The 14,456-nt window shown below is 41.2% G+C and overlaps 1 long non-coding RNA gene across 2 annotated transcripts in view; it reads left to right on the top strand.

Annotated features, from left to right (window-relative positions):
• Positions 1–13,201, top strand: part of LOC143302865 (uncharacterized) — a 263,160-nt gene extending 249,959 nt beyond the window's left edge. For both annotated transcript variants that reach the window (XR_013058692.1, XR_013058693.1), the window contains 3 exons: positions 9,737–9,884; positions 10,890–11,310; positions 12,481–13,201. This is a non-coding gene — a long non-coding RNA (uncharacterized LOC143302865). The remainder of the gene's footprint in view (positions 1–9,736; positions 9,885–10,889; positions 11,311–12,480) is intronic.
• The last annotated feature ends 1,255 nt before the right edge of the window (positions 13,202–14,456 follow it).

Genomic DNA, 14,456 nt, shown 5'->3' with positions numbered 1-14,456 from the left:
AAGCGATCGCGAGGAAGCGCGTAACGGGAGTCGTAAATTCCCGTTACGATTAGAATAATCGACGCCACGAGCAGATCGATCCCCTATTTCGATTAGGGTAATAGAGGTGGTTTTAATGAGTAGCGCTTGATTAACAGTTCAAAGATATTACATATTTCCAACAACTTTATATAAAAGCTAGTTACGCTGGTGCGTAGAGATGAATGAAGTAGATGAATGATTGACGGATGAACCCGGTAAAGATATGTTGACTGTTCCAAAGTTGGAGAATCAGTTTAGAGATGTGGCGACTGTTCTGTAGTCGTTGAATCGGTCCGAGATGTTGACTGTCCTAATGTCGCAGATCCAGTCCAGAGACGTCGATGGATCTGTCGTCGTAGAACAAGTAAAGTCCGTTCTCGTGTTATTACGGAGGAAAGCTCGGTATGGGTGTGTCTTTGAACGAAGGCGGCGGATTCGTTGTTCACATTTTTCGTTAGGAAAGTGAGGGTAATGATTCGCGAAGCCTCCTGCCAACGTGGTTCGTGGGTGACATTGTTCATGGGAAAACCCGCTTTTCCTGTTAGGTACATACCCGTTTTCTCCACAATTTGTAAGAGCGTACAATAAACCTAAGGACTGTTCTAAGGGCCATACATAAACCGAAAACACTTACAGGATTGGAGATTCCTCCAAGTTAATAAGAGTAAGTTATAAACATTATATTAAAAAGATTATGTTTATGGTGGTTCCTTAGGTTTATCGAGGGTATGAATAAAATGATAAAGTTAAAGGTGTTCCTCGAATTTCCGAAGTAATATATTTTTCAAATGACTTTACAATTGAAAAATGTTGAAGTGGTCACCACTTCTAAGAAAACTCTACATCTGGTCTTTTTAGTTTTCGCAAGCACTGAAGCCATCGACAGCGTATAGACAATAGACTGGGTCGAAGGCAGACCATAAACAGTAGACAGGCGACGTTTGCTTCGGGGTTTTCAGTTATAGGGTAACACAGCTAGCGTGCGGATCTGGACCAGCTCAAATTGTATTCTTACTTATAATTACACTTCTGTATTAAAATATATTTTCTACCTTACAATTTATCCACGAGTTTCTCTGTTTATACATCAAATAACCTCAACAAAAAATCTCTTATTTACCTAAAATTTCACTTCTTGTTCTGTGTTGGAATTATCTTGTATATTCAGCAGCGCATTTCATTCTGTGATGATTTCGTTTACTTCTGTTTTTGATATTCTTTATGGTGTCCTTGCAGTGTCTTCTATTGCGGAAACATTTCCTTGGTGTCTTCGCTCTATTATTTTTTGCCACTGAAATCTCTCTACGCTTGAAATGTAGGATCGTCACGTTGCTAGGATTCTCTTTATGAATTCTACCTTACGGCAGAAGCACTCCGCGAATGTGGAAATTTTTTGCAATGTTACATTCGTCACAGTAGTCTTAGGAGGACATTGTCAAAGGAAAGCTCGTTCCTATTTTCCTATTGTCTTTTCTGCTCCGGCTTGGACGCTGTCCATAAAAGTAAATTGTTAGAACTGGAAGAAACTCCCTAGAAACTTGCACAATAGTCAGATGGTCTGTAGAAGCGATTTTAGAGAAACTGATCACAGTATGAACGTCGCGTCGTCTGCGACAGATAATCGACCAAAGGGTAGTTATAGCGTATGTTTCACACATTTCTTGTTCGATATTTGTAGGAAGGGAAGATATAGAAATTAAATAGAACTTTCGCGAAAAATGATCACGTTAAGAAAACATCTAACATTAGCCAGATTAGCTATCAGATTATGTTTTAATAGAGTGGATCATTTTTATTAATTTCAAATCCTAATTTGCATACAGGAACACTATGTTAACAAGAAGAATTTACATCCCTCTATGAGCAGTTTATTAACTTGCAAATGGAAATTAATAAATTAACTTCTCGTACACATTATAGATACTTGTCGCACATTATCAGAGCTCGATCTTTAAACAGAACACCGCAATAAATATTGTGTTTGCAAGAATAAATTATATAAAGTATAAAGTACAATAAGATCATAGGAAATGGAAATAAAAGGTTTGTGTCTCTTTTAATAGTGAATTTAAGGTACAATTAAGCTTGAAATGTTTATTTGCTAAATGCAACCCTTGGCGATTCTTGATGTCCAGCCAACGAGGCGACACGCGAATAAGATTAAGTGCATCTGAGCCATGGAAATCTTGGAATCCATGGAATCTTTCGAATGAAAACCGAGAGATCTAAGCTTAATGCTGCATAAGCCAGTGTTTCCTCGTCTTTTTCTACGTTAGAATCGCGAATGTGCACGATACCGAGGAAACGCGCCGTGATGTTATTTAAGAAAGTATTTTCCCGTGCTCGTCCGACTCGTTGAAGCTACAAATTGAAATAACTCGCGCTTCGAATTTTCAGATTAAAAGCTTGACCCGCTTGTTTATTCTTTGTTACACCAGCTTCCTGTTGCTCTCTTCTTCCACTCTTCGCTATTTTTCTTTCCGCATTCCGGATTTTCAAAGTGTTTCAATGCGATGATTTTCTGCAGCCGTTTATCTGCTTTGTACCGCGAATCAGACTCTCTCGCTGTTTCGACGAGTTAATTCCTACTTTGTAACTACGAAGTAACTTTTATTTCCTATTCTATTGTGCCAAAAGTGGCGATTTCTTTTAGATTTATTGAACGAAATGGCGCAACTATTCGCTCACTGGTAATTGTCATTTAAATGAAAGTCACCGAGGATCGATAATTTCAACACCTTTGCGAGGGTGGAAGCTACGCAAGGGTAGGTGTAACGAATAGGGGAGCATCGTCATGGTGGTGGATTTCAACATCCTGTAACTTGGCTGTTGAGAGGGGCGCACTGCGATGAAATCAGGGGACGATGAGGAAATAAATGCAGGGAACGTCGTGTACAGATTGTATCATTGAAATATACTGCTCCGAGTGATTAGAGGATTACCTAATTAAATGAGCCAACCAATTTTGAAGACTGTACTGTATCTACGATGTTAACCAGAAATTAATTCTGGCATTAGACGATTCATATCTATTTCTTTGTCGACGTTCGATTAATTATCCTCGTCGTCGATGTTTGTTCTTGAAATTGTGATCTATTCCATACAGTTTATATTATTTTACGTCGGCTTTCCTAAATCATTCCAATTATGTTAACATCGGCGAGCATTTCTGAGTCACGCGAACAGTTCTGATACTTGTGAATTTAAATACTGATTTTCTGCGTGTTTTAACCTCATCTAAATTGAATTTTAATTAATTATCGTTTCCATAACAATCTCAAGATGCCGTAATAACTTTATTAAAACGCTCAGCGCAAGATCAAAAGGAATAATATTGAATTTTGATAATTGGATTCATCGAGAGCAACGCAGAATCCACCCGTTGCGATTATATTAACTTCTATCTTGCCTTTAAAGAAATTATGTTCGAAAGATCTCTAAAATCATTAATTACGTAGCATTCATCTGTAACAACGGTCTCACTATAGATTTATACCTATTATTCAAATACGCTTTCATTACCATAATCGCATTTATAGGCTCAAGTTAAACCTAACATATTTCTATTCTAATAAATGAAAATTACAGTGGAAACAATTCATTGGAAAAAAGGAAAAAATAAAAGTGTCTTCTCAAATTGTACTCGTACGAAAAACAAGATATGACGTATCACGTTTTTCTTCTATGATCTTCTAATATAATGCCATATCTTTTTCGCTACTATCATGGTTGCCTCTCTACGAATTTTTTCTTGTATCGTGAAATTGCTATATTTTTTTCTCTCTCTCTCTTTTTACGTTACCACATGTGGAAAGTGCAATGAATTCCATCTCTTTCGTATCGCTGCGAGACGTAAATTCCAATATCCCATCGAGATGAAGTGTGGTGAATCCGATAAGTGTGGTTACAGGCGGCGCTATCCGAGTTTCCAACATCGAAACGCGGTTCCCAGCGGTTTTTCCGGCCGTGTAGAACACGCGGGGACATTGCATGCATGCTCGCGGATCGTTGTCGAAGTGGTAGGCTCCGAAAAGGGCGGCAGACGAGCGTCATTAGCCGCAGCGGAGATGCTGCACGGCGGTTATTTGCACGTCAAATACGAGAGCGTGGCATTTGCATCGCTTTATATAAACAATGTCTTTAAATAAACGCAGCGCGGAAACGCGCGTGCGTACGTCTGAGCGCGTGCACGCCGGATCCTTTCCACCGGACGAACTCTCAAACCTCACTCTCGTGGGGGTAGCGAACGCGAGAAAGGGATCTAGCTGGCACCCTTCTCGTTATCAAACTGTTTACATGGCAGGATTATTGTTTACACGAAAGGAGCCGAGTATAGAGGAAGAGGAAGAGGCACGAGCAAACGCTTTTCCCGTTACCGCTTTCCGCTTTGGGTTTCAAACGACGTGAAAAGGGTCGCGGACGTCGAACGTTTTTCGACAGCCGCATCATCATCCCCTTGCTTCCTTCTCTTCTCATTCCTTGCTTCGAAACGCTACCACCGCATCATTCCCCCGTTACTTTGAGCCGGAATGAATTATAAATCGTCCACACCGTTTACGCTTCGTGCGTTTCTCGGTTCGTTATTTGAGCGACGAAGAAACGTGGAAGTTAATTAACTTCTTTGTCGGATCTCCTTCCCGCGGAAGGTTCCCGAAACTAATAATGCGGATGCGAAGGATGAAAGCGTGGGTAGACGGGTGGTTTGATCGTCGAAAGGTCTGTTGCCACATAGATACGCGAGAAAGTAATATACATATGCACGTGTAGACGAAATTTCAAGGAAAGACTAGCGAAACAGTCGGAAGGTTTCTCTCCCTCAAAATATATTTTCACGAATTGCGGGTCGAGTTACGCGTTCGTGGAAGAGTATACAACGAAAGAGAGGTGGAGGACGAGGGAGATCGTAATGGAGGAGGAGGAAAGGAGAGTGGAACACAAACGAAAGGAAACAAAACCGGCTAAAGGGTTGCAAAGGCACGGCCGGGGTTGCAGCGGGCCGCGAGCACGCTCACGGCTTCTCTTTCACAATTAAACTATAAATATTCATAACTATTTTAGCAAGACAAAGTTTCACGGTGGGCCGCCGGTAATTAAGAGCCGCGACTTCTCCGAAGCGTTTATTCCGAAGTCGACATTAGCGGCGCGGGATATAAATGCCGGTAATTTGGAGGTCTTCGAGGTGGCCCCGTCCTTTTTGCAGTGTACATCGCCGGTTCGAGCCTCGAGAACGAGCCTACGGAGCAGAGTGGGACGACGGGTTAATTCGCGAGGAGAAAGCGTGGATCCGCGTGGACTACGAGCTGCCGGTCGCCAAGGTTATTTGTATTAATTAGAAAGCCCTGAAATTAGTCGACAGAGACCGGTCGTTAGGAGGTTCATCGAGCAGCAGTAAGCAAGACGCTGGGGAAAAGAGTGGCCGCGAGCCAAAATGACTGGCCAGAAAGGACTCGGACTCGTTCGCCGAACCGAGTCACTGGGGTGTGTTCCACTATCTGGAATCGATTTTCTTCTTCAGGAGATGGCTTATTAAATACCTAGAATTAATGGCTACGAAATTGTTTCTTATTTATTACGAGGCTAGTATTTAGGGACTCGTCACTTGCCAAGTGGAAATTTTTATCCTTCCCTGAGCTTCTTAATTTTTTTCCCCCTTAACACTTGTACGAATGGCGATACTCCTTTTAGACCCGTTAATCAATTATTCTTTTTTCTCACGTTTTCTTCTTTCGCTTCTTCTTTCATCGTTGGTGTTTTCTAAACAGGAGTCCTACGAGGCACGTGTTTCGGAAATTTGATATCTCGAGCACAGTAAAATCACTTCCAAATTGGATAACGACGACCGTATCTTTGTTTCTTTTTCTTTTCGCATTGTCCTAGGATTTCAAAAGTTACCAAGTTCATCGTTCTCGCGATCTCGGCGTCTCAGTCATTCGCACGCTATTCCTTTTCTCGGCTGTGGAACCGTTTGCATCAGACGAATATTAATCCGTAAATTTTTCACTGTGCCCCAGAAAAAGGAAACTCCGTCATTTTCCGCTGTTGAAAGGGGAGGAATGGGTGGAGTCACGGTGGAACGGCTCGAAGATACATACTCCTAAGCGATTACTTTCTTTAATCTACGAATGCGTTACTTCCGCGTGGCTGCAACATCGCGAAATGGATAAATGCAACGTTTCCCCAACAGATTTTGCGTAACTGGCAGATGGTGCCTCGATAATATTTTATGAGAGATAAGATCGCGGTTCACCAGATGCTTCGTGCGGAGCTTGGTATTCGGTACGAAGTTCCTGAATAAATGCAAGATATGAATAGCTACGGCGTTCATTATCGCGAACGCTGTGTTGCCTATGTTATATTGGTTTTATTTGAACGAGGTATCAATCTGTGACCCGCGAACATTTCGGTATTTTCCTGTAAAATCGCGGTTCGCTGCGCTTGCTTTATTTCTATTTATTTCTATTTTTTAAGTAAAAATTGTAAAACGATTCTTTATAAAGTATCGTTACATTTATAAAGTTCCACCGTGAATTGCCATCGGTGACAAAGATTCATGGAATAGTTCGCATTTACATGAGTAAAATATACTCTGTTCTGGACATTATGCAGTGAATCAAATTCTCAAGTTGGATCATAAAATGGAAAGAGGCGGCCTACATGAAAAGCTGTAGAGGTAAAAATCAGGGAAGTTTAATCAGGCGGACGGGCTGGGCCAAGATATTGGACTGTAAGCTCGAAACCATTTTTCTCTCGGTAGATTTCACTCGAATACCTCGTCATGATTCGAATTAGCTTTGACGTTTCATTTTGCTGATAGTGCCTCAACGTTAATCGCAATTGCGAAAGAACGCCGAGAAAAAGTTTTTCAACTCATCAAGAGCATGAATCAGATTGGTACCATCAATCTTGGCTGAAGTATCCATCGAATCTAGAAGCTCGAGCTTATTCAGAATACAAGAGAAACGCGGCATTTATGAATCTTGACTCGATCTCTGACAAGAATACAAATTTGTATATTATCCAATAATCTGTGTAAATCTTCGATCAAAGAAGCATTAAAAATCATAAGGTGGAAATATTTAGAGTTACAGATATCGACCACATTATATGGGTTTCTTTCGTTAAAATTCACGGAGAATAGATTCCCTCGTATCTCACTTATTATCCATTCACGTCGATGCGTCAAGAAGGAGCAGTGATGCACATACCATTTACGGATGCAAGGGACCATATAGTGTACACATTGCACGTGTGTTCGCTGCGAGAGATTCAGAAATCCATAATCCTCGTGGAAGGATATAGAGCGGCACGCGTGATACATGTTACCATGCATCGGATTACTTCTTGCGCGGAAATTGACTCGAAAGTTGCTGGCAAAAATTCATGCAACGCATTTCCACCGGCGAGAAACGTACACAAATATGCAAAATCGAAATTGAACCCCTCGTGAATTTGCAGTGCTTATTTCTGCTAGAAATGATAATAAAGAAATAATAATAACAAATAACGATGACAATAAATAACAATGATAAAACTTTTTCGAAATATTGCTGAAAATAATTGATCAAAAATGTATATCGTAAAATTCATAAATGAGAGATCTAAATCTATCGAGTGGAGAATCGATCGTAAATATGGTACGAAATAAATATTTCAATTTTTCGACATTCTCGTCGAGGATCATACATTATTGAATGTTTAGAGACGTTGGTTTTAAGTAAAATTTAGACAATATGCGAATTATTCTATTGTATTATATATACAGTAAAATGTGAATTCTTAATTAAAATTCACAGGTTTCTGAATTTCTGCTTTTGTATTATTTGCTTTGTTATTTCTGTCCGAATGGTAATGATAAAAATGATTTATTTCGATAATTTAACTGTTCAGATACACAGGAACTATTGCGACGTTCTTCCGTCACATTTGCATTAACTTTAATTCGATTAGTTCCAAGCTATCTTACTCTTCTATAAATCGAAGTAACGCAAAAGTACATCGCGTGTTATATCGGTTTATCTCGTTCGTGGTAAAACACTTCTCCCATCGATAGATGTACCATCGATTCCTATTAACTCCGAATTTACAGGAAACTTCCATAGGTGTTGTGTATCTTTTAAGTACGATCGGTCTGCAGTGAGGTCGGATCGGTGTTCTATTCCCAAATCGTAGTTGTGCCTCTCTTTCGCTGGAACGTGAACGTGTCTGTCTTCTCGGTAAAAATAAGCAACACGAGCGCTGCGTAAACAGAGACTCGTGTTGTGTAACGAGGGAAAAGAAGAGAGGACGAAGATCGAAGAAGAAGGCGGCAGATATACGGAGCGCGCGAGTAAAGGATCGGATCGAGTAGGTTCAGATCAGATCAGATCGGTCGTGGGTGGCATCGGTGACGCCGATGGTGAATGGGTGGGCTGTGGTAAGCGCAGAATCGTGTCGCGGATAAAGTGGTACCCGTCACTGTCTGTCAGCAGCCCTTTTCTCTCTTCTTCATCCCCCTTGTTTGCCGCTCTGGATCGACTGGCATCTGCTCGTCTCTTTCTTTCCGTCTTCCGCCTTCGCATCAACTTTGTCTGGTGAATGTATCGTTTTGATTGCTATAATTCACGAACATCCATATATATGTATACGTCTCATTCATAAGCATTAGGACATCAACGTGACGATTAATTTAATAATACCAAAGAAACGAGTAATCAATCAGAATTTTGTATTCGCGCAAAATTGCCACACGATATAACATATACGAAGCAGACATTTGTTAAAGGATTTAAATTTATTAATTAAATTATATGTATTGTTATCGTATATCTATCGTACATAGTATTACGCACAATATTGTAATACGGTGTTATACGTCTTGTATAAGAATCATGCTGCGAATTTTGCAACCTGAAAATATGCCGATTGATTTTATAATCCATAATTTTTCTCTCCACTAAATCTGGTGATTACGCTTTCAGCGGGTTAATAAATTGGATCTAGAAAGTTACGTAGTTACCTACCAATTTTAATATTATTTTAATATGACGTTTTAGTACCCGACATTAGTATTTTTATAATCTAATAAAAGTGAAAGAGACCATGAATTTGCCCGTGTGTAGTTATTACCTGACTTGTTCTACTTCGACGTAGATAAAGTCTAAGTGGAACGACTCGAAACTCTCGTGCCATCAAATTGTATTCGCCGAAGTGCACTAATGTATTCTTCAAGAGCGAACTCTCCACACATAACCCGTATCTTGACGAGGAATCGAGAGAATTTTCCCCGATATCTCAACGTTTTCGAATAGTTAGCAAGCAGGAGAGTGTCTCGCCTGACTCGTTCTAGATTGCATGTATGATCCAATTGACTGCAGCTACCGTTCCTTCGGATATTTTGGAAACAGAGCAGTACGTGGAATAAAAACGCCAGCAATCTGGGTCGAAAATAACCTTCCAATTTGCGAACCATATATATAACTACACGGATACTAACGACACGGTATCTGTGTCTCTGAACGTTAACCGGGCTACTAAAATCGTTTTTAGATCTAACTTCTTGTGTTCTTTGATATAAGTGAACATACACATAGTCATACAGATCGATCGATCAAATCAATATACATCGATAATTACAAAACTGCTGTAATTCTAAAACCTATATGACTCGAAAGAGGGAAAATTAGACATCTGTCAAACAGGCGAAATAACCACGAATTTTCACTGTTTCTTTTTTTAGATCAGACTCGAACCACGGGTTTTCTAGCTATTAGAAAATCCAGTTGCGCGAACGAGAAGGAGAAAGGGTGTTTCGTAGAAGCGGCGGCAAGTGGCTCTCTCGCTCTATCGCCTGGATATGATAGGAACACCGATGAACAGATACCAAGGTGAGCGTTTCAATCGCACGTACCGCGATTCTACGCGTTGCATGCGTCCGTGCATCCACGTACGCCGTCGATTAGGGCATGTGTGCAAGTGCATGCATACACAGGGTGGTGCAGAGTACACGGGCGTGCACGCTAGCTCGGTTCGGTATGCCAGCGAAGGATAGCCGAGGAAGCCCGCAGGGCCTGTCGGAGGTGAGAACAGTACATTACCCTCGCTCGCGTCCGCCTCTCCGCCTGTCCGACTCTTTTCCCCTCGTCTACCGTGTTCTCCACCCTCGTCCTTCCTCCACGACCCTCGAGCGCCATCCGTACGGCTCTAGCCCTCTCTCCCTCGCTCTATCATTATATTCACGCATCTCCAGCCGCGACGCTGCAACACCGATCTTTTTCCCTTTCTAAAACGTAGCCACGTCACGTAACGTCGTTGCTGTTTGCCGGCGTGGCGGAAAGAAGAGGCGAAGAGCAAAACGTAGAGAGAAAAAGAGGAAAGGTCACCGGAGGAGTGAGATATTGCAAGGCGAGGATGCTACGCGAGTCGGGGAACCAACGCGATTCAATGGCTTGTAATTTTAGTCGGATTTTAGGGGAAACAGACGGCTTTCCGCTGCAAGGTGAATGACCTCTCGCTTGAGTAAATTGACATACCATTGTTGTCCATGCAAACGTATCTAGAGTGTTAGCGGGCTCTGTGAAGCAGTCGTGGAAGAGCAGCACCAAGAAACTCGACTTTGTCCAAGAAGATAGCTACTACATCGTAGTGATTCGCTGTTGTAGGATATTGTTGCTATTGGCGAGCAAATGGATGTATAGTTGGACGATAATTAGACGAATCTTGGTTGTTTGGTACGGTTGTCAAGTATGAAACTATCAATGACGTTGATCAATGTGGCTTCTGAACAGCTCATATGTCAGTGTTATCGTTTATGACAGACATTGAATTTCGTTTTAATGATCAAACGTTATACTAATCTGTTGTATAGGTTGTTAAATAATATACTGTTACAGGAACGATCCTAGACATGGAGACAGTGAAGAAGGTTCGTGTGCACCAGAAATGTCTACAGGAACGTAACCCACTTTACGTGTAATTCTCCAATCGGTTGATTCCTCGTAATACAGCCTCGTAATCTACGCAATTCCATTCAACATACTCTCCTTGCCCTAGTCAAGCAGAAGAGCGTTACACGAGCATATCGACTCGGCCAGGTCGGCGCCAATGCGGCCACATTAATAAAAGGAATTTCCAACAAGAGTTTGCGACGATTCTAGGGGAAATGCGAGGACACAAGCTGGCGACGTGCATGGTACGATTCGCGTAGGTGCCGTCACGGTGGCTGACGCGTGAAGTCAACAATAGCCGTCGTTGATGAGAGAGAAGAGGAGAGAGACGGTCCATTAGCTGAGCTGTCTCTCAACCTGGTTGCTAGTACGTATTATCTATACAATTAATGCGAATGCGTGCCTAATGACACAATAGTAAGGAAAGATCTTCTAGCCAATGTTCATTTTCCGTACCAAAATAGCGAAAAAGCATTTGCTAGGTAGAAGCATGTTCGATCTTCGTAGTTGAAAAAATTATACACTGGCTTACGAAAGTATTCGAACACTTGTACATACCGTTTATGAATATATGTGAATATATTGTTTCTTATACGAAGTGCATACGATATAGACGACAAATTTTCTACGATAAGTGTTCGAATTCTTTTGTGAGTCTGTGTATAAAACCAATAGATGCAGCAGCATTTAAAATAATATTAATCATAAACGTAATATTAAAAACATAACATTAATAGCGTAGTTATGATCTACGTGTATGTTGGTTAATCCAACATTCACGTCAGTTGCTTATGAACCTACACACACATTTATATCTTGCATCACAACCTGTATAGTTGTCTAATAATATGATCTTTCCTATAATCGTCGAGCAATTCAAGGTTTGTATCGCGCCGTCAAACTGAATGAAGCTCACATCAGTGAAGCGACATATAACAAGTCACCATTGAAGAATTATCGCGTGGAATCTACCGCATTCTTCTATAATAAATTGCGATAAACGAACGGTACAGTCCACTTTTTTTCCAAATCGTTTTTCTTCCGCGAATAGCGATGATAGAATCAAAGTGTCGACACGAGCGAGCACGTGCAGGAAATGCAAACGCCCCGAACAAATGTCCGGCCATCGATTAATGTACTCGTACTAATGATGTGGGAATTTTAATTCTGTAGCAATAATTCGTACAAATATATCGCGTAATTAAATATGGATCCAGGCATTAAATACCGCGAGGCTGTCTCGCGTTCAGGGCATCTGGTGCGCGGCCGATATTTGCAAAGCCTACGGGGAATCTCCGGCTCCGGAGAGCGCGATAAATAATTAAACGCCGGCATAATTGGTTATAGGCGCGAGATTTTAGACGGGGAATTTATTAACCCGGCCGAGCGGATTTATTATGTTTGACCGAGTGATTAAATCGCAATGAAAATGGACTTGGTTACGCCTCACGGTGTACGGAGCGTGAATCAATTGCGGGACGAATAAATCGTCCGTTGAGGCGGTCGATCTTATCGCGATAATGGTACCGATTTTCAGCCGATTCGAGGAGGATGCCGTGCGAGGAGCAAGGAAATCGTGTTACAGTACGTGCAACTGGTGCACTTGGATGACAATCTCCGATCAACCGGCCCGATAGTAGCACCCGGGGAATAAATCTTCTTAAGTATTACTTTGGGCTATATCTGTGCTAAATTAAAGTACCATACGTATAATTGTAAGCCTCTCGAAGGTGTTAAAAATGGTTTTCGATTAGTTTTGAAGATTCGGTTTTGTAGATAGATCAGCGAATTGAGCGTCCTGTAAATTTTTTAAAGGTGTACGGATAGTCGTGGAGGCGAGAAGCTAAATTGCCGTGATCGAGGTCTTGTATTTTTAAAGTGCGTGGTCTAGCTGCGATGTTTCTTCGTTTAGAGAAAATGGAGAGGAAAATAGAACAGCGAGACACAGGGAAGCCTCAAAGCCCATTTGAATTGGCTGAGTGTGGGACAGGTAGCGATGGAACGAAACGGTATATGCAACGAACAATTTTTTTACTACAAGCTGTTTTATTCAAATTTATCATTGCGTTGTATATTTGATAATTATTTAATGACACTCGATTTTGTATGACAATGAAGTATATTCCAATATGAATTTCAAATAATTTATAGGCGGCATTACCAAAAGACTTATAGATTATTCAAACCTTATTTTCCGACTTTCTGTAAATTAACCGAAAATGTTACCTGATACGAGATAGAAATAATAAAAGAATGTGACCTAGCAAAGCATAAATTGCACTTTCATTATCTGCACGGATTATTGGAATTTTAACGGAATTAAAAAAATTCATTCGCTTTAAGATATTGTTCGTGCAAAAGACGACGCATTGCTGCAAAGTCTCGTTTAAATAAAATGCCAAAGCCCATCACGTTTCTCTGATATTGCTTTTCCAGAACGAGGAAAGTAGGTAACATCTCTGTAACCGACGTGCAATCAGGTCACGACGATTAACAAAAAGATTTCGCATATGTTCCTTGAAACGTCGACGTTTGTCTTTTCAAGCAAACGCCCACTCTCCAAGAAAATTCTTATCTTTAGATTTCGAAGAATTTATTGAAACATTAAAACCAGGTCATACGAGAAACGGAACGATGTAACAGGGAAAAATACAAGGACGAACGGCACCATGTACATTGTACGTCGTTCTTAGGCGGCGGTTAAATGGCACGTATTCAAGGGAGAGAAGAGAATTCATCGGAAGAAAGAGAATCGCAAACACGCTCCGAGAAATCTTAATGAAAGAGCAAGTTCCTGAAGAGATGACAAAAGCCTCTTCGAAAGCATTCGGAATCGTAATACGTTTCTGCGGGATAAAGCGGCCGAGAATACGGTCCCTTTGAAACGGGACGCGGTGTATACACAAGCGTCGAGAGTCGTCGGAAGTTTCGTTCGTTGGAAGCCAGTGTGATGAACTTTCTGATCCTTGCCTCAACGTCGAAATAATTTTTCAATAAATCTAACATATCGATCTTTTGCTATAAATCTTCGTTGCGTTGGATAATCAATTAAAATCGTAACGGAGAAACGATAGATACGATCTAGACCAAAAAGGATGCTTTATCGATAGCGCTAATCAATCGAGGGAGCAACAAATATTAGCATGCTCAGCAGTCGGTTAAGCACGAGATCGCGTGAAGCCAATTTTCTGCGTAACTTTATTAACGACGTCAATTTCCGTGAACCCGTTTCACCCTTGTTTCTTCTCTACCGCGCTCTACTCACCGGCAAAAGCTACCTGATTATTTCTCCAGCTTCGATAAACGCAAATTGATCGCTGGCCTTTAATTTGAGATCGCGAGATCTTCAAGTAACTGGAGGAGACTGGATCGACTCTCACCAATCGAGGGGAAAAAGAAAGACCCGCGGAATGCCAGGGACGCGGAAGCGACAGAGATTTTCACGAAGGATACCTGTCGCGCATACTGAGAGGCACAATCTTATTAGGCTAACGCGCAAGCAACCGGCGAAGA

Source organism: Bombus vancouverensis, chromosome 6 (assembly GCF_051014615.1).
Source record: "Bombus vancouverensis nearcticus chromosome 6, iyBomVanc1_principal, whole genome shotgun sequence".
Classification (NCBI taxonomy): Eukaryota; Metazoa; Arthropoda; class Insecta; order Hymenoptera; family Apidae; genus Bombus; species Bombus vancouverensis.
Note: the sequence above shows the minus strand (reverse complement) of the source record. Positions and strands in the feature narration are given on the sequence as shown.